Below are 23,310 nucleotides of genomic sequence, written 5' to 3' on the forward strand. Positions count from 1 at the left end.
GCGCTAGGCCATGCCGGGCCATCCCTCAGATCACGAGTCGCACGCCTTGACACACTTGGCCATGCAGGGCCGCCAGTCGGAATATTATATCGTTCTATCATACTTTTAAACAGCATTTGAATTTTACTTTAAAAAGGTATAATATTCATTTTAATTTTACAATTCACATAGGAAGATCTTTTAGATTTCCTGTGATGTAGTCCAAATGTCAGAAAACACTTTTTTGTTTGATTTAGTGGATATCAAGCTATTTTATAGGGTTTTTTTTCTTAACATTCGTACACAAAACTTTACAACCAGTGTGGCATATTCTCTTAATTAAAGGTATCCCTTTATCGTTTACCGTCTTTATCTGTTTGTTATGCATCAAAGCATGCAGACAATATTGGAATGTGGTAAATCTCCCATAGCCACATCATTTCTTTTTCTTTGTTTGTTTCAAACACAAAGCTACGCAGCTACACTATTTGTGTTACGTCCACCGTAGACATTGAAACCCGACTTTTAGTGATATAAGCTCTCAAACTTGCCGTTGAGTCACTGGGAGCCCTCTTGTTGTTAATACACATTTAAGAGTCACAGGATTTATAAAACTGCTTTTATTTTCTGGCACATATTGAGATAGATAATGATAGGTTTTGGAAACAGACACATTTAAAAATTATTTCTGAAACTGCAAAAGATAGAGTTTGCTCAACAGGAAAAAAAAAAACGAGGTTTAAATATATTAAATAATTTACCACTATTTTAAGCAGGTTTAGTGTTCTCATGTAATTCTGAGTTAAATGCCGAGCAGTTGGGTCCGCTTAGCTTCGATTGTGTTTATGCTTAAAATAAAAATTGTTTTCTCCTATGTTTAGCTTATGCCCAGTCTCTTCAGTCTCTTTCTTTGCATCAAACTTAATCGAGATAAAAAAATTCAAGTTTCTGTTCTGCAACAAGCTTCCCATTACTATGTGATTCCTACACAATCACTCGACTGGAAATCAATGCGCCTGAGGATACCATAGAGGAGAGAAGAAGTTAATGTCATAACCACTGTATTTGTTTCTGCAAGGTGTATATTTTCTATGGTTGAGTATATTTACCAGTAACCTTCTGAACGCTTGAGTTATAGTGTTCAAGTTTTGTATTTCAGTAAAAAGCACTTGCATTGAGATGTAGGACTTAAACAACGAGAAAGAGTCAGCTTCTATGGAGCATTGGCTTTCAGAGAAAATTGTCAGAACTAGAAGAAGTCATTATTTGGGCATTCATCAATGTGTAATGGTCCATGATTTCTTTTTGTTGTAGCAACAGACACATAATAACGAAAACATATAGTTCACTCTGAATGGTCAATCAGGTTTAGCCTCATCCCACAGGAGGTATGAATGACTGATGGCTATTTTAGTTATGTGTGAACTGTTGGATTGAAGATTATATAAGGCAGTCTTTATAGTTCTTCAAGTTATTAGACGACCTGATTAGCAGAACCCTGCTCGATGCCCCATGTGATTTGCTGAAAAGGGTAGAAGATATTGCTTGGCTTTATCCATTTTCAGAGAATTTTTTTTTTTCTAGCAAGCGAAACATTGGGCATAAAGAGGTACGTCTCTCCATGACAGGAGATGCGCTGCAAGGGTAACCAGGTGTTAGTGAAATTTCAAGCAATCTCGAGCCAGTATCTTATCATTCTGTAACCCATACGCAAAAAGTTAACACTTCTCTGAATGCACGGATTCTTGCATGAAGAAACTCCACGGTTTCCTTGACATTTAGGATGTTTCAAGTTGAAGTTGGGAAAGAGACTACAGGAAAAAGACTTCTGTTTAAATTACAAGTAGTAGAAATAAAGTCAAAATAAATTACAGCTCTAGCATTTATCAGTGAGGTTGTTTTCAAAGGTTTCGTGCAAGGCACTGGCTGGACTGGGAAGACTTGATGCAGTGTCTGGCTCTAATTTTAGATAGTCCAGCTAGTGGCCCTATTGAGTGTACCTTAGTAAGGCGCAGGTTTGGGGCTGTATTGCAGTTACAGCCAAGTTTCACCAACATTTTAAATAAATGAAGAGCTGAGCTCTCCATTGGTAAGAGTGCACGACTGAAAAAGAATATCCCTTTTTGGTATTTAAGATAAATTGATTTATACAGAAGTATTATGTAGGTCTGCTTTATACTAAAATATCTATGCAAGATAATTACAGAATAAATTTGAATTTAAATAAATGATGAAGTTTAAGCTAAAAAATAAATAAATCGGACAAGTATTGTAAAATGTAAAACAATCTTTTCTAAAATGCAAACTGAAAACAATGTATACATATTTTATATACACTGAACACTTGCCGTCCAAATGGATCAGTGAATCAGACAACAACTGTATTAATAGAAAAAAGTCTTTCTGTCAGTTTACTGAATTCAGGAACCAAGTATAACTTTTTTATATTCTGGTTAAAAGAAACAATCAGCATTAAACAGAAAATCCCAGTTTACTATCAGTAACAAGCATCGCCACATGACTGGACATTCTTTCACAACATACAAAGGTTGTAACCTTTAGATATTGTCATACATAATGTGTGAAGTTAAGTTTCAGCGAAATTCCCATTGGAAAAGCCAATATTATTTATTAGAGAAAATAGATAAACAAAGACAACTGGAGAAACAACTCAATATTTTTGTGAGCCATGATTTATGCCAACATTGTATAAAATCAAACCAAATAAAAGATTAAAAAATTCCTACATTAATAAAAATATGGTGAAAAAGACATCATATATATTTTCTACCATCTATGTTTCATGCTTTTCCTCCTTCTGACAAATAAATTTAACTTCAAAATCAATAATTTTAAACTCTTCTCGTGGTGAATAAATGGGTTAATCTTTTTCATTCCTATGAAAAATTACACGCCACATGGATGACACAAACTTTAAGCAAAAACATATACTCAAATACATATAATAATCCTTTAACTACATTTTAAGATCATACTACATTATAATAAAACATTACTGTTGTTATTGTTTTGAATTAAGCACAAAGCTACACAATGAGCTATCTGTGCTCTTCCCACCACGGGTATCGAAACCCAGGTTTTAGCGTTGTAAGTCCGCAGACATACCGCCGAGCCACTGGGGGGCATAATAAACATAAGAAAGTAAAAGAAAACCATCAGTCCACATAATACTAAGAAATGAAATAAAATTTTAAAAAATGTAAATATACCTTCGTATAATAAAATAACATAACTAAGAAATGAAATAAAATTTTAAAAAATGTAAATATACCTTCGTATAATAAAATAACATAACTAAGAAATGAAATAAAATTTTAAAAAATGTAAATATACCTTCGTATAATAAAATAACATACAAGATATTTTTAACTATGTAGAGCAGTGTATCCCAAACTTTTTCGGTTCACGGCACTCTTAGTGTGTGTGTTTTTTTTTTATAGCAAAGCCACATCAGCTATCTGCTGAGCCCACCGAAAGGAATCGAACCCCCTGATTTTAGCCTTGTAAATCTAAAGACATACCGCTGTTCTAGCGGAGACCGCTCTTAGTATTTCAACAATTATTTCATGGTACCCCTAGATAAAAAGAAAAAATCTAACAGTTCCATTTATTAAATAGTTAGGTCCAAAGAACTTAATACTTGATGAGCATTTATATCCTAACAACTTAGTAGCCGTTTGAAAGAATAATGCACGTAAATTGAAAGTTAAAACGATATTTGTATTTCATTTTTAAATAATCACAATTACTAATGGGGTGTGTACGCTTGCTGGGTACTGTATAGCTTCTCAAACTTTGGAATCAGATTGGACACCGCCACCCTCATATCGTGTTCCGCTCTGGTTTTCGCGAAGTACTTGCTTTTTATCACAGTAAACGCCAAAAACCCAATTTTGCAGAGATATGATGTCGCAAATGGAATTAGGATTCGCTGAGCTTGTACACTTAGCAGCGGATATTCATCTCTTACTGATATCCAAAACTCAGTTCCATGCTGCCAAATTTTGTTTTTAAAGTCTTGTCACAAGACAGCTCAATAATATTTTCTTCTTCTGCAGAGGTAAATTCAGATTGGGCCTTATGCTTGAATGGGTGTTGGAACCATGAAAACTTCTCCATATTTTCTGGAAAGTAATTTTCAAACCAGTCACTGAATTGTGTTAGATGCTCCTCATAAACAGATTTTAGTTCGTGGGTCAAAGCAACTTCATTGGATGTAAAGAAAAACTGTAGCAACAGGGGGAAACAGCCTTTGCCGCCATCTTCATTTGTTCTCCATAGTAGTAACATTTTTCTGAAGGCTGAAACCTTCTCTGCGAGTTTTGGAATGTGCGCGTTCCTTCCCTGCAAAGAGAGGTCAACGCATTCAGTTTTTCGAAAATATCACACAGGTATGCTAATTTTGACAAAAATCAGTACATAAGAAATTTTTAGAACATTCGTGTTCTTCTTCGAGATAAGAGTAGAGTTTCTGTCGTAATTCGAACACACGGGGAAGTACATTCCCACGGGAGAACCATCGCGAGCTACAGTTATACAACAAAGAAGTATGCTCAGATTCCATATCCTCACACAGTTTTGTTTTGTTTTTAAATCTCGCCTTCTGTGGCCGAGATTTTATAAAGTTTATCATTTTCAACACACTCTCCAGGACTAGGTTCAGTGATGAACTCAGATGTTTTGATGCAAGGGCTTCCCTGTGGATTATGCTTTGAGTCCACAGTGCGTCAAGAGCTTTGCTTTGTCTGAGTGCTTGCAATTCTCCATAACAGCCGGACATAAAGCGACCACTATCAGTACAGATGCCAACGCACTTTGTACGTTTAAGTTGTTTTCACACATAAAAGTGTCAAGGATCTCAAACAAGTCTTGAGCCTTTGTACCTGTAGTGATACTTTTACAAAAGAGAAAGTCTTCCACAATTTTCTCACCATCCACAAACCGTGTGTAGCAAATCAAATGAACATCCTTGTTACTATCGGTCGTCTCATCTAGCTGTAACCCAAATTCCTTCCCTTTTACTTTTACAATTCGCTGATTGTTGAGGTATTCGGCCATGTGTTGGATTCTACGACTGACAGTATTGTTGGATAAAGGTACCTTTGAAAGCAGTCTTCCTGCAGATTCACCAAACATAATGTTCACCATATCCACTGCAGCCGGTAAAATCAGTTCTGCGATGTTGTGAAGCTTTTTACATTTCTCAACTCTCAATGTCACCTTGTAGGATGCTAGCAGAGTATTGCTTGGTATTGATGTTGGTTTCAAAAATGTACATTTTTGTTCTTTCAATTCTTTTAACTTTCTGGTAAAATAATCACGGGATTTACGAGCCATGTTAAGATGATTGGTCTCTATGTGACGTTTTAGTTTGCTTGGAAGCATGCACTCTGGAGTCAAAACTTTTAGATATAATACACACTGCGGACGCTCTTCATGATTGACATCTACCAAAATAAAACCAAAATCTAGATAACTATTGCCACATTTTCGTTTCTTCACAACTTTGCCACTGCTCTGTGGTTCGCTCTCCCTTTCTTCACTCCCACACTTCTGGTTAATGTTAAAAAATGTTTCCATTTTTATGCACAAGGATTAAATATCAACAATATAATTCACTGAACTTCGATAGACCTTATCAGACACTTGATCACAACACCTTTCAATTATTTTGATTACTGATAGATTCGGAGAGTCGACAGGTATTTATATACAAAAATCTAAGAAAGGAGAAAGTTCGAGAAGTTACTGACGTAGCCGAAAGTATAAGAGAACAAAACCATATCTCAAACATTCTAGAACGTCAACGAAAGGAATGTGAACTACCTTGAGCTAGTAGTTCGAATGGTGTTCGACAGAAGTCCATATCGCTGTGTTTCCCTCGAACATTTGAAATATCCAGCGACGCACAATTTGGGAACCATTGATGTTGAGTACAAAATAAAAGATAAACATTTTAACAACGAAAAACGCAAGTACAAACACATAGACAAAATACACATTTTAAAAACATTCACTGAAAAGAAAAAAATCTTTAAACACAAAAAAGAAAGTAAAAACCCTTTACTGTGGTTTAAAATGATATATAGTACAAAAATAATACTGTTTGTTTGTTTTGAATTTCGCGCAAGACTATTCAAGAGCTATCTGCGCTAGCCATCCCTATTTCAGCAGTGTAAGACTAGAGGGAAGGCAGCTAGTCATTTCCACCCACTGCCAACTCTTAAACTACTCTTTACCAACGAATAGTGGGATTGATCATCACATTATAACGCCGCCACGGCTGAAACTGTGTACTGTGATACATCTGTTTGTGAAGGAGGACTATACATAATGTTAGAAGGTTGTGGTATTTACCAGATAAACATAAGCATATTTGGTAAACAACCAGGAGATATCTAATAAGTTGCTCTAAATGCTTTCATAATGTATGGCAAGACCACATCCTAGTCAATTTGACCAGGATTAATAAACATGGCAAGCATCCACTAGGTCGTCTGTATCACTATTTCTGCCAAATCATCAGCGCGAGGTTTACAGGGTAAAATGCACATTTTTGAAACATGTACACCCTGGATGAAAATGGATGGGCCTGTCCATTTACTGGAAACTGATATATATGCATTATAGTGCTAGACTGTATGCCACTGGTTAATTTTCAGTATCTGAGTGTGATGGTTCCTCTGAAGTACAACTACTACAGCTTTTGCTGCAGATTTTTTCTTCTCAAATAGTTTATGCTGGGTCATGACAAAAACGTTCTGTTTTAAGGTGATACCTCATACTCAGATAGCACCTTATGACTTTAACAGGAACTACTTTGTTTAGCTTGTCCACGAAGATGACCTCTCGATCTGTTGTCACACAAGACGCAATAAATCACTATGAGCTTGTGAGACATGGTCACTATTGAAGAACAACTCATGGCTCAGACAGGCTCACTTCGCCGTGGTTCATGGTCTTTCCTTTTTGGTGTCTACTGTCTTACCTGCTGGAGAAACAACTCTGATTGGTAGAGATCGATTTCAAGTAATACTTCCAGTCTTTCTCAAGTGGTTGTAGGTGGTCTTGACTACAACTGAGACTATGATACTCTTGCTGGCAACAGCCTAGATCTATTTTAGTGATCGAATTTTAATTTAATCGAAAACCCAATACATACTCGGAATATTCATCTGATAAAAGCGAGTAATCATGTAGATGTAATAAATACACAATCTGAAGTTTTTTCTTCTTAGAGCAAAGAAAGACTTTATGAGCCTAATATTTCAAGCCATAGTTATACAGAACTATCCTAGGCAATAAATAGTTAACACATATCTTATATTCTGTACATCTGACAAGGTTATTTACGAGCCAAAGGCTAATTAAAAAGGATAAAAACTTAGAAAGTTAACGATATTTATTACAGGCCAAATATATCGAAGAGGAAGGAAATTTTTGTTCAGCACCTCGTTGCGATAAAACAGATATGTTTCTTTAGAAGAGTTGGAAACACATCAGAATCTATTGGACTGTATTTTAAGTGAGAATAAGCTATCATCACCTTATGATAAAACATAAAATAATCTGACAACTGGAATAGATTACACATAAACAAAATAGGACAAATATTGAATCTCACATTATAGTCAATCAACTCCGCAGATCACGTGGTGCAGGATTAAAGAAAAATGAAAGAATAATAATAATAATTTCCATCACTGTTTTACTATAAAAGATGTACGTCTCAACGAATATTCGAATTAAATATAACATTCATGTGCTTCTATTGATTATCCTAGGCTAAAAATCTGACTAATAGCTCAGATAAAACAAAAAATTATGAGAAGTCTCAAGATATTTTTACAAAAGAAATGCATCTCTGTTTCATAATTCATTATATTTGTTTACTCTTTATTTTTTCTAATAGTTCATGGCTATCACTGGCTCTAATACCTTATGATTAAGCTGATAATGACTACTTTTACATATTTGTACATATTTTATATTATGTTTTTGTACACACACTGCTATGGCCGAGTTTTCAATATTTTTATTTCTTTTACATATCTAATGCAAACGATATTTTATATTACGTTGGTTTGTCCGTTACAGTCTATTCCATGTCAAAATTCAAATTTATAAATTTCAGTTTTTTCTATTAACTCTCTGCTGTTTTTTGTATTATCTAAAATTTGTTTTATCTTATTTGTCGATTTAAATATAGGATAAAATATTTGTTGATTTTCAACACATTAAATAAAATTATAATTTTTTTTTAATTAAGCACAAAGCTACACAATGGGCTATCTGTGCTCTGCCCACTACGGGTATCGAAACCCGGTTTTTTTAGCGTTGTAAGTCCGCAGACATACTGCTGAGCCACTAGGGGGCAAAATAGTAATTAAACCTGTAACATAAGAGATAAGAAACATTTCTTTTAATGCTTCAATAAAGAAGCACATTAGTCTAATATAACAATGAGTTGGCAAACAACGATGTATAAATATAACAAAGTGATTTAGTTTTGAGAGAACGTACAACACTTTTCGAAAGAGTATTAGTCTGTCTTCTTCACGTATGGTCTTTAGTTCAGCAGTACATGGTTTATATATATGTATAAAGACAAGAGACGCATGAATTTATAGTAAAAGAAACGTTTTTACCAGATGACAGGGATATAGATAAAGGTAAAGAGTGGTCAAGTGTATGATTGGTGAATGAACGCAGCCAAATATGGTTGATGTTGCTAGAGCCATTTTCACGGTTTAAAGAAAGATCGTTTGTTTTGAAGATCTGTATAGAGTCTGAACAATACACATATATATGTATTTAGTTTCAGAATACTGAAGGAGAAAAGTATTTTGTGACCAGATCTAGATGGATGGTATGTTTAAAACAATATCTGGAATTCACCTCTACTCATATGACCTTTATATTCTTTTTATGATTTATTTACAAGAAATGAGATATTTGCCCATTATATTTCTTAATACAATTATATGGGATATTATGTATATGTCTTGCTTTGTTCCTGTACTAGGAGTTATTTAGGGTTAAGTAATAAGGTGTTTACATTACTTCAAGGTTTAATGACAGTGTTCAAGTTATTAAAGAGGCTAGTAATTTCATTAGACATTTCTAGCATAAGATGGTATGTCGATAGAATTGCTAGAGATAATATGATATTTTTTAAGGTTTTGAACTTTAATAAAAGTCTTATTTATAATGTTTGGGCTAAACCTCTAGATAGTACTACAACCGTTAAGTAGTTCAATTCCATTTCTAAGTCTTCTTTGTGGGTATAATGCTGTAATAAAATGTAACAATGAGTTTGTGAATATAGGGTTCTCCTTTCAAAACCCAAAAAATAATCCTTTACTTCATACCTTATATGCAAATATATAAATATATATGTGTGTGGGTGTGCGTATAACATGGAATAATTCGTAAAGATGTTTGCTAGAAGCTTCTTAGAAGTGAAGTTATTAACGAAAACGGCTTTATAATATTTTCTCTTCAGGTTTAATATCAGACAAAGCTAACCATGATGTTATTGAAAACGTAAAATCTTACCTTTATCAATATACCACATTTCTTCTAAGGGCAATCAGTAACACCGTCTACGAACTTCAAGAACAGCCAGTTCATCCAGAGGTTGTCATTCCCAAAAGGTATGCATTGTGAAGTATATTCTGACTCTTAGCTTAAGTGGTTGCTGGGGTACTCTACTCACAATCTGCTGGATGCAGATTTAAACTCCCGTCACACCAAACACACTCACCCTTTTAGCTGTGAGAGAGGGTTATAATATGACGGTCAATTTTACTATTCGTTGATAAAGGAGTAATCCAATAGTACTGTTGGGTAGTGCTGACTAGGTGCTTTTCCTCTAGTTTATAACTGCTATAAGGAGGGTTAGTGCAGATAATCCTCGTGTAACTTCGCGCAAAATTCATAACAACCCAAGCCAAATTTAGCAGTTAAGACGTTATGGAAATCAAGTATCAAATAAATATTTTTAAACTATAAAGGTGTTTTCACATATAGAACACAAACGGGTTGAGAAAAATGTGTAACAGTTCATGTATATATTGTTTTTAGTTGTCTTTCACTCACCTTGATGAACATGTTGATACTTATTACTTATCATCAAGCAGACAAGCTTTTAACATACAATCCAATGGCAAGTATGTAATACAATGATATAATTGGGTTTCATTGTTACTTATATAGTCTATGTACTTCTTGATGTTCCTTGCTGTTTCGCCACCAGACTAACACTAGCTAAACGCTACCTATCATGTCATCTTTGTCTTCAATACCTTGCAAAATCGTTTTCACTTATAATTTCTTTTGGGCTCTTAATTTTGGTATTTGTGAAACAATGAGATAAATTTTAAAACATATTTTATGTAACCCTGAAATAACCATACTAAATTTAGTCGATATTTACGCCACTATATAAATATTCAATCACAGTTGATTTCATTTGACGAACTTCAAACTATATTTTTCTATATATACTATTCCAGTAATTGTTTATTCTAAGTAACATTACTGTGGAGTGTGGGTACGGCAGTAACTTGTGAATTAAAGTAGAGAAGAATATGTCAACTACATTACATCTGATCTACCCAGTATTACCAGGACTCTACAGTTTGACTGGTATACCGCAGATCTAGTTGGTCTTGAATATACTGTAAACTGTTTTGGATTGAACTAGATTAAATTGGTGAATCGCAATATTTATCAAAGTTATCTAAGTTATTAAATGTTAACACTAAGGTAAGGATTTATTACAATGGCACCCTTTATTAAAATAAATATTGAGTTTTATGAGATATCTTTTGTGTAAATATACTATGACAAATTCATTTTTTATAATTATTTCTTCTATTCCAGTGGCTTTGCCCTTTACAAAGGATCAAGCAAGGCTAAAAAGTCACTCAAGAAGATGGTCTAGGGCTTTACAAGATCAGCCAAGAGAGGTCTCCGAAATATTTTCAGCAGAGAACATATTTGTAGACTTTAAAGAGAGAAGCTTATGAGAAGTACCAAAGGAGATACTCTAAACCAGAGTGACTGTGAGTATCACAACTCGTAAATACAAGGTTTTTATGATTTATGTAGGATACTGAATTTTCATACTGCATATACTCAATGTAATGTATTGTATTAGAAGAAGTAAGTTTTAATACATAATTCTATCTATGTAAAAGTGGTCAAGCCATGGACTAACTGGACATATCGTTTCTTAGAAACATACATTTGCGACAACACATAATCATATAATAATTTTTCATAATGTACAGTTTTGATGAAGGTTAAACACTAAAATTTTCGGGATAAGTGGCTTTGTGGAGAAGCTTGTGTGCCTTTTGTATATTTTTCTTATACAAGTGGAAGTCATACTGACTATTTAGCTGTATTTTACCCGGTGTAATGACAATAATTTGTTAGAGGCCAAGTTAGTACTTAAAAGGGTTCTTAATATAATAATCATTATCTGATCCACAAAATGGCCCCAATATTATTTTCGTGGCACTAGTTACCTAAACGAACTACTAATGAGACTAAATGTCTAGAGAGTGAACAACTTGAATATTCAATGGATTTTTTTTTGTATCAAATTTTCGTACATTTAAACACAACTATTGTCTGATTAGAAGTTGAGAGTTCATAATTTTCCAAACTCTTCTGGAATGTCTCTCAATAGCTTGATACTGATATTTCCAACTGATGGGTATTCCATGCTCACAAGGGCTAAATGGCAAGTCAAAAACACCTTATACTGTAGTTCCTAATATTAAATAATTGACCAACCACTCGGCATCAATTACTGTTATAAAAAACTTTACTCAGCTCTTAAGCCCGAACAACGAGACAGACCGTCATTCCTATAACGGGGACACAACTGACATTACTGAGTGTATTTAGATGTATTGTGGCTCTAATTATTGACACTAATAAACGCAATCCCCGCACATTAAATACTAGCCACTGCTGGTCCGTCCTAGTAGAATATAATAAGTATAAATTAATGTTAAATTTCAATATCAGTAAGGATCTGTTTGCAAGAAGCGTGTTCTTTAGATGTGAAAAATGCACCAGTTTTTAACATGACTTTTGGATAATCGATTATTTCTAATTTATCATAAATTTTCTAGTAAACTTTAAATTGTTTGGAGTTTGTATATCGTATATGTTCGTGGGACTTTTAACAACCATGTCGTGATTTTTATATTTCTTACTATCATCCGAATAACATGACAGTAATTGGATGTCTTAACTTTTTAATACATGTTAAGACAAAAGAGCAACAACAATCTGTACATGATGTTAAGCTAGAGAATCGAAATATAAATATAATGACGTTACTGTATGTTTCCTATCAAACCTTCTCACAACTGTCTGCAGACAGAGAAGGGTGATATAGATGTGGGACGTTGTGGGCTTCAGCACTCACATCTTGCTCTCCTAATTCCTAATCTGATTGTGTCTATATCTTATGTGAGACTAGCGAATTAGAGGTTAAGACTGATAGACGGCGTATCCCCACCGTAATGTGGGTCCTACTTCGCAATCATCTCCAAAACTTAGGATACGTTTTATAATCCCACGTTGTAGCTTGCACCTTAGAATTTTATTTTTAAATGCAGCGTATTTTGTTTAATTTTAATGTGTTTTGTTTTGGCTTAAAAATCATGGTTATAATTTATATATGAACGAACCTTATGGTTACCTATGACAGAGGTTTCTGATAAATAAAACCCTTGCAGAGATCGGCCTAATTCTGCCTAATTTTTCTTTAATTATACAGTCTTCAAAATATGTGCACTTAATATCTCCTCACATCAAAGATACTTAATCAATACCTTCACATGTTTAGTCCATTTCACAAATGTATGCAAATGAAATGTTTTACAAGGGTGTGCGTAAGAGGAGCTCGAATAAAGTAACTAGTCAGCAATTATTTCAGGTCAATATGGAATAATAAGGTAGAAGATATACTACTATACAACTTGAATTATATAGTAACAAATACAAATATTACGTTCGTTTTATCTTTACGATTTGCGTGTATGACGCCATCTGAAGTTCATTTTTTGCATTACCAAGCATTTCATAAACTATTTACTTTTCTTTCTGTTCAATCTGTACCATGTTAAATAGCCAGTCTAAAATGCTGCTCGACTTAAAATATTTGTAAGATGATAACAAATAAATTATTTCTGATTAATTAATTTTATTTTCCAGATTTGTTACTCAGAATACATGGCATTTCGAAATGTTCAATGTCATCGTTATTAAACGTTGGTTCTAAATCATGTTCATTTGTTTCACTTTATGATTGTAGTTCATATACGATTTTCCCTCCGGGTGGTGGCTATAGCACAGAAGACCCTCTGTGTAGTTTTTGCTTAAAAACGAAAATTAACAACATATATTGTTTCATTGTTCAACATTGTTTCTAAATATGATCTATTTAAGCAGAACATCGATGCTTAAAAATACAGAAAATTAACAAGATATGCTTAAATGGGAAATAACAGTTATAAAAAAAGAACTGAATCATATTTCCCTAATGTTATGTGATATTCATAATTAGATGATATCCCATAGTGCTATCACTAATGTTTAACAAACGATTAACCTGTTGACTGCCAAGTATTTCAGCTGCTACAATACAACTCTAATGCTTCTTCATTTTGCAACTTTATTCGTGACGCCATTTTGGATCGAAAGTGAACCAATTTGTAAGTAGGTCAAGTGCATATAGGGTGCTGACATCTAGCGTTGAAGTTAGGTATTATTGAGAACGAATTAAGTCGTCCGTGGCACTGTGTTACCGACCGGCTTGGACGAGTTATCTCGTCTACGGCACTGAACAGGTTAAATTAACTTGCTTTTGGGCAAGCTCCGATTGTTTCAGGAAAAAGAATAATAATTAAAATGACAATAGGCTAGAAAAACTCAAGTACTTGTGGTAGTCAAAGAAGCAGTGAAAACGTGGAGTTTTTATTATTTCAGATGAAAATACATTCTCGATGTAATTTGAAATACGTTTGTTAAAAAAAAGAGATAGTTTCGTCAAAGTTTAAACAATACATATACTATAAACATATATTTTTAATCGACACATTTGGATTGAAATATAGAGAGGAACTGAAACCTTATTTAACAAATACGATATTGCTTGATTTGTTTTTGGATTTCGCGCAAAGCTACACGAGGGATATCTGCGCTAGCCGTCCCTAATTTAGCAGTGTAAGACTAGAAGGAAGGCAGCTAGTCATCACCACCCACTGCTAACTCTTGGGCTACTCTTTTACCAACGAATAGTGGGATTGACCGTGACAATATAACGCCCCCACGGCTGAAAAGGCGAGCATGTTTGGTGCAACGGGGACGCGAACCCGAGCCCCTCAGATTACGAGTCGCATGCCTCACCTGGCCATGCCTGGCCAATATTGCTTGAAAAGAACATATTGTAACCATTGAAATCGTTGTATTTTTAATTTACAATGAGAATAATCATGTATCTTTTGAATGTACATTTTTAATAGCTACAGAACAAGGTTGCAACTCTTATAAAGACATTTTGAGAATTATATAAAATATCAACAAAATGTGCAATAGTATCGAACATGAGCAACGGGTTTACAGCATTACAGTAACATTTTGTCTCATTACAGTAACGTGGATAAATTTTATAATACTTATAACTGATACCACGATTATTAATAAGTTCTTTGATAACACTGTAAATAAATTATATTATAAGGACAAATCAATCTGTAATATTTATTGACATTTTTATTTATTTTGAGGTACAAACAATTGCGAATATAGTATAAAATAGTCATATGTTACACAAACTTATGGTATACTAAATAATTAGTATTTACAAAAACACACATATGACAAAACCTGGATTTAATATATTAAACGGAAGAAAGTTTGAGAAAGTACTTCTGTTAGCGTTCAGATAGGAGTCCGTGGTGAGCTAATTTTCGTATAAATTGAGTTAGATGCTACATTCATAGGTTTGGCAAATAGCTTTTAGCATAAACAACAGTAACAAATTAAAATAAAGACATGAAACTCAGTATTTATCAGTACTCAATTAAAACATCTGTATTGAAACTTTAAAAACATATTTTAATTATATATGGATAAACGCTGCATTTTACTTATTTGATTGATTTTAACTTTTACCAAGAACAAATAATTTATACCGACAAAAGTTGGCATAGTGAAATGTTAGAATATATTAGATAAATATTACCGTTAATGTATGCATTTTTATTGTATTATTGTGGCTAAACCTGAACATTATATTTCACACAGTAGTTTTAATTATGTAAAACTACAAGTATGTAATAAAACTTATATGTATTAACCCTGATGAAACCGCAAAGGATAAAATAAAAAAAATCCTTCCATACATATCCCACAGCATAAAGGTCGTTTTTCCACACGGTTTATCAAAATATGCAGTTACAAATTATTGAGATTATTGAAACAAGATATGTTATAATTTAAAATATATTTTTACAACAATATTTGATAGTTCATCTGGTTGAAAAAGGATTAATTTCTAAACAATAAGGATCATGCGGACTATTTGTTTCTTCTAAGCTTAACAAAGTTTCATATTATCTTCGACTTTGCTATTTAACTTGCAAATAGAATTGTTCAACTGAGATAACGTATGTTGAAAATATTGCATATTAGAGTTTGATTTATGAATTAAAATATAATTAGTCGACTGCTAGATTTATTAACTGAAAACCGTTCACCTGTTAACGAAGACAACTAATGAAGCATAACTGAAATGAAAATTCAACTGCCGTAAATGTCTACCAAAGCAAGTGATGCTGATATGTGTTTTGCTTTTATAGTAGAATGGTTATATAGAAAAATGCAAAATTCAAAACAAACCAACCAAACAAAGTCACAGAATGTATGTTCGAATTTCAAAATCTTATACAAAAAAGAAATAAAAGGTGAGAGTTGAAGTCTAAATGATTCTCACCAATTGTAAGATCAACTAATCAAAAGTTTCTCTCAGTTACGTTCAAAGCTAGAGAATACTGAACGTAATTCAGGCATAGCATATAGTAGCACAATGACTTAAAGAGCTGGTGTGTTCAGGTTTCATCCCTTTAAATACCAGTATTGAATTAAACTAATTCGAAAAATACAGTTGAAAGATATGCTATACAGTTTAAGAAGTATCAAATTTGTATTTATATTTTAGTAAGTTCGAAAGATGTTTAACAACCGTTCTACATAATTAATACTCTCTTAACAATACTACATTTTATAAACTAATGATATTTTAGTACTTACACAAATCACTACTAGGTAGCGCTACTAGAAGCTTAATGATATCTTCTCAAAGATGGTTGTTTGGAATCAAGCATAAAGCTACACCTTGGTCTACCTGTACTCTGTCCGCCACGGGTATCGAAACCCTGAGTTAAACTGTGTGAGTTCATAGACATACCACTGTTCCACGGGTAGGGGTGGGGCAAAGAAGGTTAAGATAACGTTCATAAGAAAGGTTGTAATAAATACAACAACAACATTCAAGAATCACATACTGTTTTAGCAAGGTTTTTTGGGTTTTTCTCTGGCAACTGATATTCGTTCTCCTACCTATTAAATCTGGCACGTAGTAAAAATTGCTAAGTATGGGAAATAACGGTCATGAGTAAAAAGTGTTTCAGTCATCACAAAAGTTGGTTGACATTTCACTTCACGCACACTTATGTAAAGGTGTTTTTTCACAAAGTTCTCTTTGCGTGACCGTTAATCCATATATCATAGTTTATTTTGTCCTATTATCATCCATTCACTGCATATTTTGTTAGGCCCAGCCGTGAATTCATTTCAAAATGAAGGTTGTTTTGCATATTAATACATTTAAAGGTATGATTTTGATGTAGAATAAAATTAAAATACATGGCCAGCTTATTTTTTTATATATTTTCTTTATTAAAAATTAAACGTGCCTAGAAAGGAATTATGGGAAAAATCTAATAAAAATTTATATTCCTAAACATTTATGATATTAATGCCGAAAGGTTGAGCAGAGTTAAGATTAGAAATAGAATAAAAAAGGTAATGTTTTGTTTAGTGTAAGAGGGGTGACATATTTTATAGTAACAGAATTGTCCGTAGGTTGTTTGTAGAAGTCACTGTGTAAAATAATATCTTAAAAAAAAACTGTGACGTCAAGAAAGTTAACCTGCGTAGGTGAGTCATCACAGGTAAATTTGATTGTTTTGTGAAAGGAGTTTACAAGTGTGATCAATCCTTCAAGTGGTTTTAGGTCCGCTGTCCAAATCAAAAATAAATCGTCAGAGTAACGTTTCTACACATGAGGTTTTACAGGGCTTAGTCGTAAAAGCTGATTTTCAATTTGCCAAATAAAAATTTTGGCATAACTGGAAGTCATTTTGATTACAATTCAAGTAACGTTAACCTGGAGATTATGATTGATATTAAATTTGAAGTAGTTGAGAAATAAAACAAGGTGGGCAAGACAAGTTACTCTTTATAATTCTGATAGGTTAGAAAAATTTAATGTGAAATTTAGAGCTTCTAGTCCCTTATCATGGAAAATACTATTTTAAAGGGAAGGAAAAACATCCATAGTGTAAGGAAGACAGTTGGGTGGTAACTGTTCGACCATGTTAATGATGTTAAAAACGTGTTTAGTATACTTTATGCAGGAAGGAAGGGTTAAGAAAGCGAGTAGTACACTTCATGTAGGAGGGAAGGGTTAAGAAAGTGTGTAGCACACTTCATGTTGGAGGGAAGGGTTAAGAAAGTGTGTAGTACACTTTAAGTAGGAGGGAAGGGTTAAGGAGATGTATAGTATACTATGTGAAGGAGAGAAGGGTGAAGAAAGTGTATTTTTAAAAAGTATACATTATATAAGAAGGAAGAGATAAGAAACTTGTAGTATACTTTATGTAGAAAAAAAGTGTTAAGAAAGTGTGTAGTATACTTTATGTAGAAGGAAAAAGTTAAGAAAGTGTGTAGTATACTTAATGTAGGAAGAAAGGGTTAAGAAAGTTGCAGTATACTTTATGTAGGAGAAAAGGGTTATAAAGTGTGTAATATACTTTATGTAGGAAGGAAAGGTAAAGAAAGAGTGTAGTATACTTTATGTAAGAGGGAAGGGTTGAGAAAATGTGTAGTATACTTTATGTAGGACGGAATGGTTAAGAAAGAGCGAAGTATACTTTATGTAGGAAGGAAGGGTTAAAAGTGTGTAGTATACTTTATGCAAGAAGAAAGGGTTAAAAAATGTGTAGTATACTTTATGTAAGAGGAAAGGGTTAAGAAAGTGTGTAGTATACATTATGTAGAAAGGAATGGTTAAAAAAGTGTGTAGTATACCTTATGTAAGAGGGAATGGTTAAAATACTATACTATGTAGGAAGAGGAAGTAGGGTGTAAAGATTATGTTGTACTGTTAGAGAAAGAGGAGGGTTGAGAAAGTGTGTAATATACTTTATGTAGGAAGAAAAGGTTAAAAAAGTGTAGTATATTTTATTTAGGAGGAATGGTTAAGATAGTGAAGTACACTTTATGTAGGAGAGAAAGGTTAAGAAAGTTGTAGTATACTTTATTTAGGAGGGAATGGTTAAGAAAGAGAATAATATACTTTATGTAAGAGGGAAGGGTTAAAAGTTTGTAGTATACTTTATGTAAGAAGAAAGGGTTGAAAAAGTGTGTAGTATACTTTATGTGCGAAGGAAGGGTTAAAAAATGTGTAGTATATTTTATGTTAGAGGGAAGGGTTAAAGAGTATGTAGTATACGTTATGTAAGAAGAAAGGGTTAAGAAGTGTGTAGTATATTTTATGTTAGAGGGAAGGGTTAAAAAGTATGTAGTATACGTTATGTAAGAAGGAAGGGTTAAAAGTGTGTGGTATACTTTATATCAGAGGGAAGGGTTCATAAAGTGTGTAGTATACTTTAAGTAGCAATGAATGGTTAAAAATGTGTAGAATTCTTTATATAAAAGGGAATGGTTAAAACGTGTGTAGTATACTTTATGCAAGAGGAAACGGTTGAGAAACTGTGTAGTACACTTTATGTAGGAAGAAAGTGTTAAAACAGAGTGTAGTATACTTTATGTAAGAGGGAATGGTTAAGGAAGTGTGTAGTATATTTTATGAAGAAAGGAAGAATTAAAAATATGTTTAGAATACTTTGTGTAGAAAGGAAGGGTTAAGAAAGAGTGTAGTATACTTTATGTGGGAGGGAATGGTTAAAAAGTGTGTAGTATACTTTATGTAAGAGGAAAGGGTTGAGAAAGTGTGTAGTACACTTTCTGTAGGAAGGAAGGGTTAAGAAAGTTGTTAGTGTACTTTATGTAGGAGGAAAAGGTTAAGAAAGTGTGTAGTATACTTTATGTAGGAAGGAATGGTTGAAAAGTGTGTAGTATATTTTATGTTAGAGGGAAGGGTTGAGATAGTGTGTAGTACACTTTATGTAGGAAGGAAGGGTTAAGAAAGTTGTTATATACTTTATGTAGGAGGGAAAGGTTAGGAACGTATGTAGTATATTTTAGGTAGGAAGGAAGGGATAAGAAAGTGTGTAGTACACTTTATGTAGGAACAAATGGTTAAATCGTGTATAGTATATTTTCTGTTAGAGGGAAGGGTTGAGATTGTGTGTAGTACACTTTATGTAGGAAGGAAGGGTTAAGAAAGGGTGTAGTATACTTTATGTGAGATGGAAAGTTTAAAATAATGTGTTGAATACTTTATGCAGGAGGGAATGGTTAAAAAAGTGTGTCGTATATTTTATATACGAAGAAAGGGTTAAGAAAGTGCGCAGTACACTTTTATAGGAAGGAAAAGTAAAAAAAGTAAGTACCCTTTATGTTGGAGGGAAGGGTTAAGAAAATGTGTAGTATCGTTTATGTAGGAGGGAATGGCTAAAAAGTGTATAGTATACGCTATATAGGAAGGAAGGATTAATAAAGTTGTAGTATACTTTATGTAGGAGGGAAGGGTTAAGAAAGTGTGTAGTATTCTTTATGTAGGAAGGAAGGGATAAGAAAGTGTGTAGAATTCTTTATGTAGGAGGGAATGGTTAAAAAAGTTTGTAGTATACTGTAGGTAAAAGAGGAGGGTTAAGAAAGTGTGTAATATACTTTATGTAGGAAGAAAGAGTAAAAAGTGTGTAGTATATTTTATGTTAGAGGGAAGGGTTGAGATAGTGTGTAGTACACTTTATGTAGGAAAGAAAGGTTAAGAAAGTTGTAGTATACTTTATTTAGGACGGAATGGTTAAGAAAAAGAATAATATACTTTATGTAAGAGGGAAGGGTTAAAAAGTTTGTAGTATACTTTATGTAAGAAGAAAGGGTTGAGAAAGTGTGTAGTATACTTTATGAAAGAGGGAAGTGTTGAGAAAGTGTGTAGTACACTTTATGTACGAAGGAAGGGTTAAAAAAGAGTGTAGTATACTTTATGAAAGAGGGAAGAATGAGAACGTTTGTAGTATACTTTATGTAGGAAGGAAGTTTTAAGAAAGAGTGTAGTATACTTTATGTAAGAGGGAATGGTTAAGGAAGTGTGTAGTATATTTTATGAAGCAAGGAAGAACTAAAAATATGTTTAGAATACTTTGTGTAGAAAGGAAGGGTTGAGAAAGAGTGTAGTATACTTTATGTGGGAGGGAATGGTTAAAAAGTGTGTAGTATATTTTATGTTAGAGGGAAGGGTTGAGATAGTGTGTAGTACACTTTATGTAGGAAGGAAAGGTTAAGAAAGTTGTTATATACTTTATGTAGGAGGGAAAGGTTAAGAACGTGTGTAGTATAATTTAGGTAGGAAGGAAGGGTTAAGAAAGTGTGTAGTACACTTTATGTAGGAACAAATGGTTAAATCGTGTATAGTATATTTTCTGTTAGAGGGAAGGGTTGAGATTGTGTGTAGTACACTTTATGTAGGAAGAAAGGGTTAAGAAAGGGTGTAGTATACTTTATGTGAGATGGAAAGGTTAAAATAATGTGTTGAATACTTTATGCAGGAGGGAATGGTTAAAAAGTGTGTCGTATATTTTATATACGAAGAAAGGGTTAAGAAAGTGCGCAGTACACTTTTATAGGAAGGAAAAGTAAAAAAAGTAGTAATTACTTATGTTGGAGGGAAGGGTTAAGAAAATGTGTAGTATCGTTTATGTAGGAGGGAATGGCTAAAAAAGTGTGTAGTATTCTTTATGTAGGAAGGAATGGATAAGAAAGTGTGTAGAATTCTTTATGTAGGAGGGAATGGTTAAAAGAGTTTGTAGTATACTTTATGTAAGAGGGAAGGGTTGAGAAAGTGTATAGTATACTTTAAGTAATAGAAGAGGGTTGATAACGTGTGTAGTACATTTTATGTAGCAAAAAAGGGTTAAGAAAAGTGTGTAGTATACTTTATGTAGGAGAGAATGGTTAAAAAAGTTTGTAGTATTCGTTATGTAAGAATGAAGGGTTAAAAAAGTTGTAGTATACTTTATGTAGGAGGGAAGGGTTGAGAGAGAGTGTAGCATACTTTATGTAAGAGAGAAAGGTAAAGAAAGTGTGTACTATATTTTATGTAGGATGAAAGGGTTACGAAAATGTGTAGTATACTTTATATAGGAGGAAATGGTTTAAAAAGTGTGTAGTGTACTTTATGTAAGAGGGAAGAGTTGAGAAAGTGTGTAGTACACTTTATGTAAGAAGGAAGTGTTAAGAAAGAGTGTAGTATACTTTATGTGAGAGGGAAAAGTTGGAAACGTGTGTAGTATATTTTTTGTAAGAGGGAACTGTTGAAAAAGTGTGTAATAAAAAATTTTATGCAGGAAGGAAGGGTTAAAAAAAGGTGTAGTATACTTTATGTAACAGGGAAGGGTTAAAAAAGTGTAGTATACTTTGTGTAAGAAAAAAGTTGAGAAAGTGTGTAGTATTTTTTATGTCAAAGAAAATGGGTAAAAAGTGTGTAGCATACTTTATGAAAAAGAGAAGGGTTTAAAACGATGTGTAGTATACTTTATGTCGGAAGAAAAAATTAGAAACTGTGTAATATACGTTATGTAGGAAGGAAGGATTAAGAGAGTGTGTAGTGTACTTTATGTAGGAGGGAAGAGTTGAAAAAGGGTGTAGTACACTTTATGTAGGAAGGAAGGGTTAAGAAAGAGTGTAGTGTACTTTATGTAAGAGGGAAGGGTTAAGAAAGTGTGGTATACTTTATGTGGAAAAAATGGTTAAGAAAGTGTGTAGTATACTTTAAAGAAGAAGGAAGGGTTAAGAACGAAAAGTAGTAACAATTTATGTAGGAGGGAAGGGTTAAGAAGTGTGTTGTATACTTCATGTAGGAGGGAAGGATTAAGAAAGTGCGTAGTACACTTTTATAGGAAGGAAGGGTTAAGAAGTGTGTAGTAAACATTAGGTAAGAGGAAAGAGTTGAGAAAGTGTGTTGTATACTTTATGTGAGAGGGAATGGTTAAAAAGTGTGTAGTATATTTTATGTTAGAGGGAAGGGTTGAGATAGTGTGTAGTACACTTTATGTAGGAAGGAAGGGTTAAGAAAGTTGTTATATACTTTATGTAGGAGGGAAAGGTTAAGAACGTGTGTAGTATAATTTAGGTAGGAAGGAAGGGTTAAGAAAGTGTGTAGTACACTTTATGTGAGATGGAAAGGTTAAAATAATGTGTTGAATACTTTATGCAGGAGGGAATGGTTAAAAAAGTGTGTCGTATATTTTATATACGAAGAAAAGGGTTAAAAGTGCAATACACTTTATAGGAAGGAAAAGTAAAAGTAAAGTACTTTATGTTGGAGGGAAGGGTTAAGAAAATGTGTAGTATCGTTTATGTAGGAGGGAATGGCTAAAAAAGTGTGTAGTATTCTTTATGTAGGAAGGAAGGGATAAGAAAGTGTGTAGAATTCTTTATTTAGGAGGGAATGGTTAAAAAAGTTTGTAGTATTCGTTATGTAAGAATGAAGGGTTAAAAAAGTTGTAGTATACTTTATGTAGGAGGGAAGGGTTGAGAGAGAGTGTAGCATACTTTATGTAAGAGAGAAGGGTAAAGAAAGTGTGTACTATATTTTATGTAGGAAGAAAGGGTTACGAAAATGTGTAGTATACTTTATATAGGAGGAAATGGTTTAAAAAGTGTGTAGTGTACTTTATGTAAGAGGGAAGGGTTGAGAAAGTGTGTAGTACTCTTTATATAGGAAGGAAAAAATATAGGGATGTAGTATGCTTTATATAGGAGGGAAGGGTTGAGAAAGTGTGTAGAACACTTTATGTAAGTGGGACG

This window comes from Tachypleus tridentatus, chromosome 8 (assembly GCF_004210375.1).
Source record: "Tachypleus tridentatus isolate NWPU-2018 chromosome 8, ASM421037v1, whole genome shotgun sequence".
Classification (NCBI taxonomy): domain Eukaryota; kingdom Metazoa; phylum Arthropoda; class Merostomata; order Xiphosura; family Limulidae; genus Tachypleus; species Tachypleus tridentatus.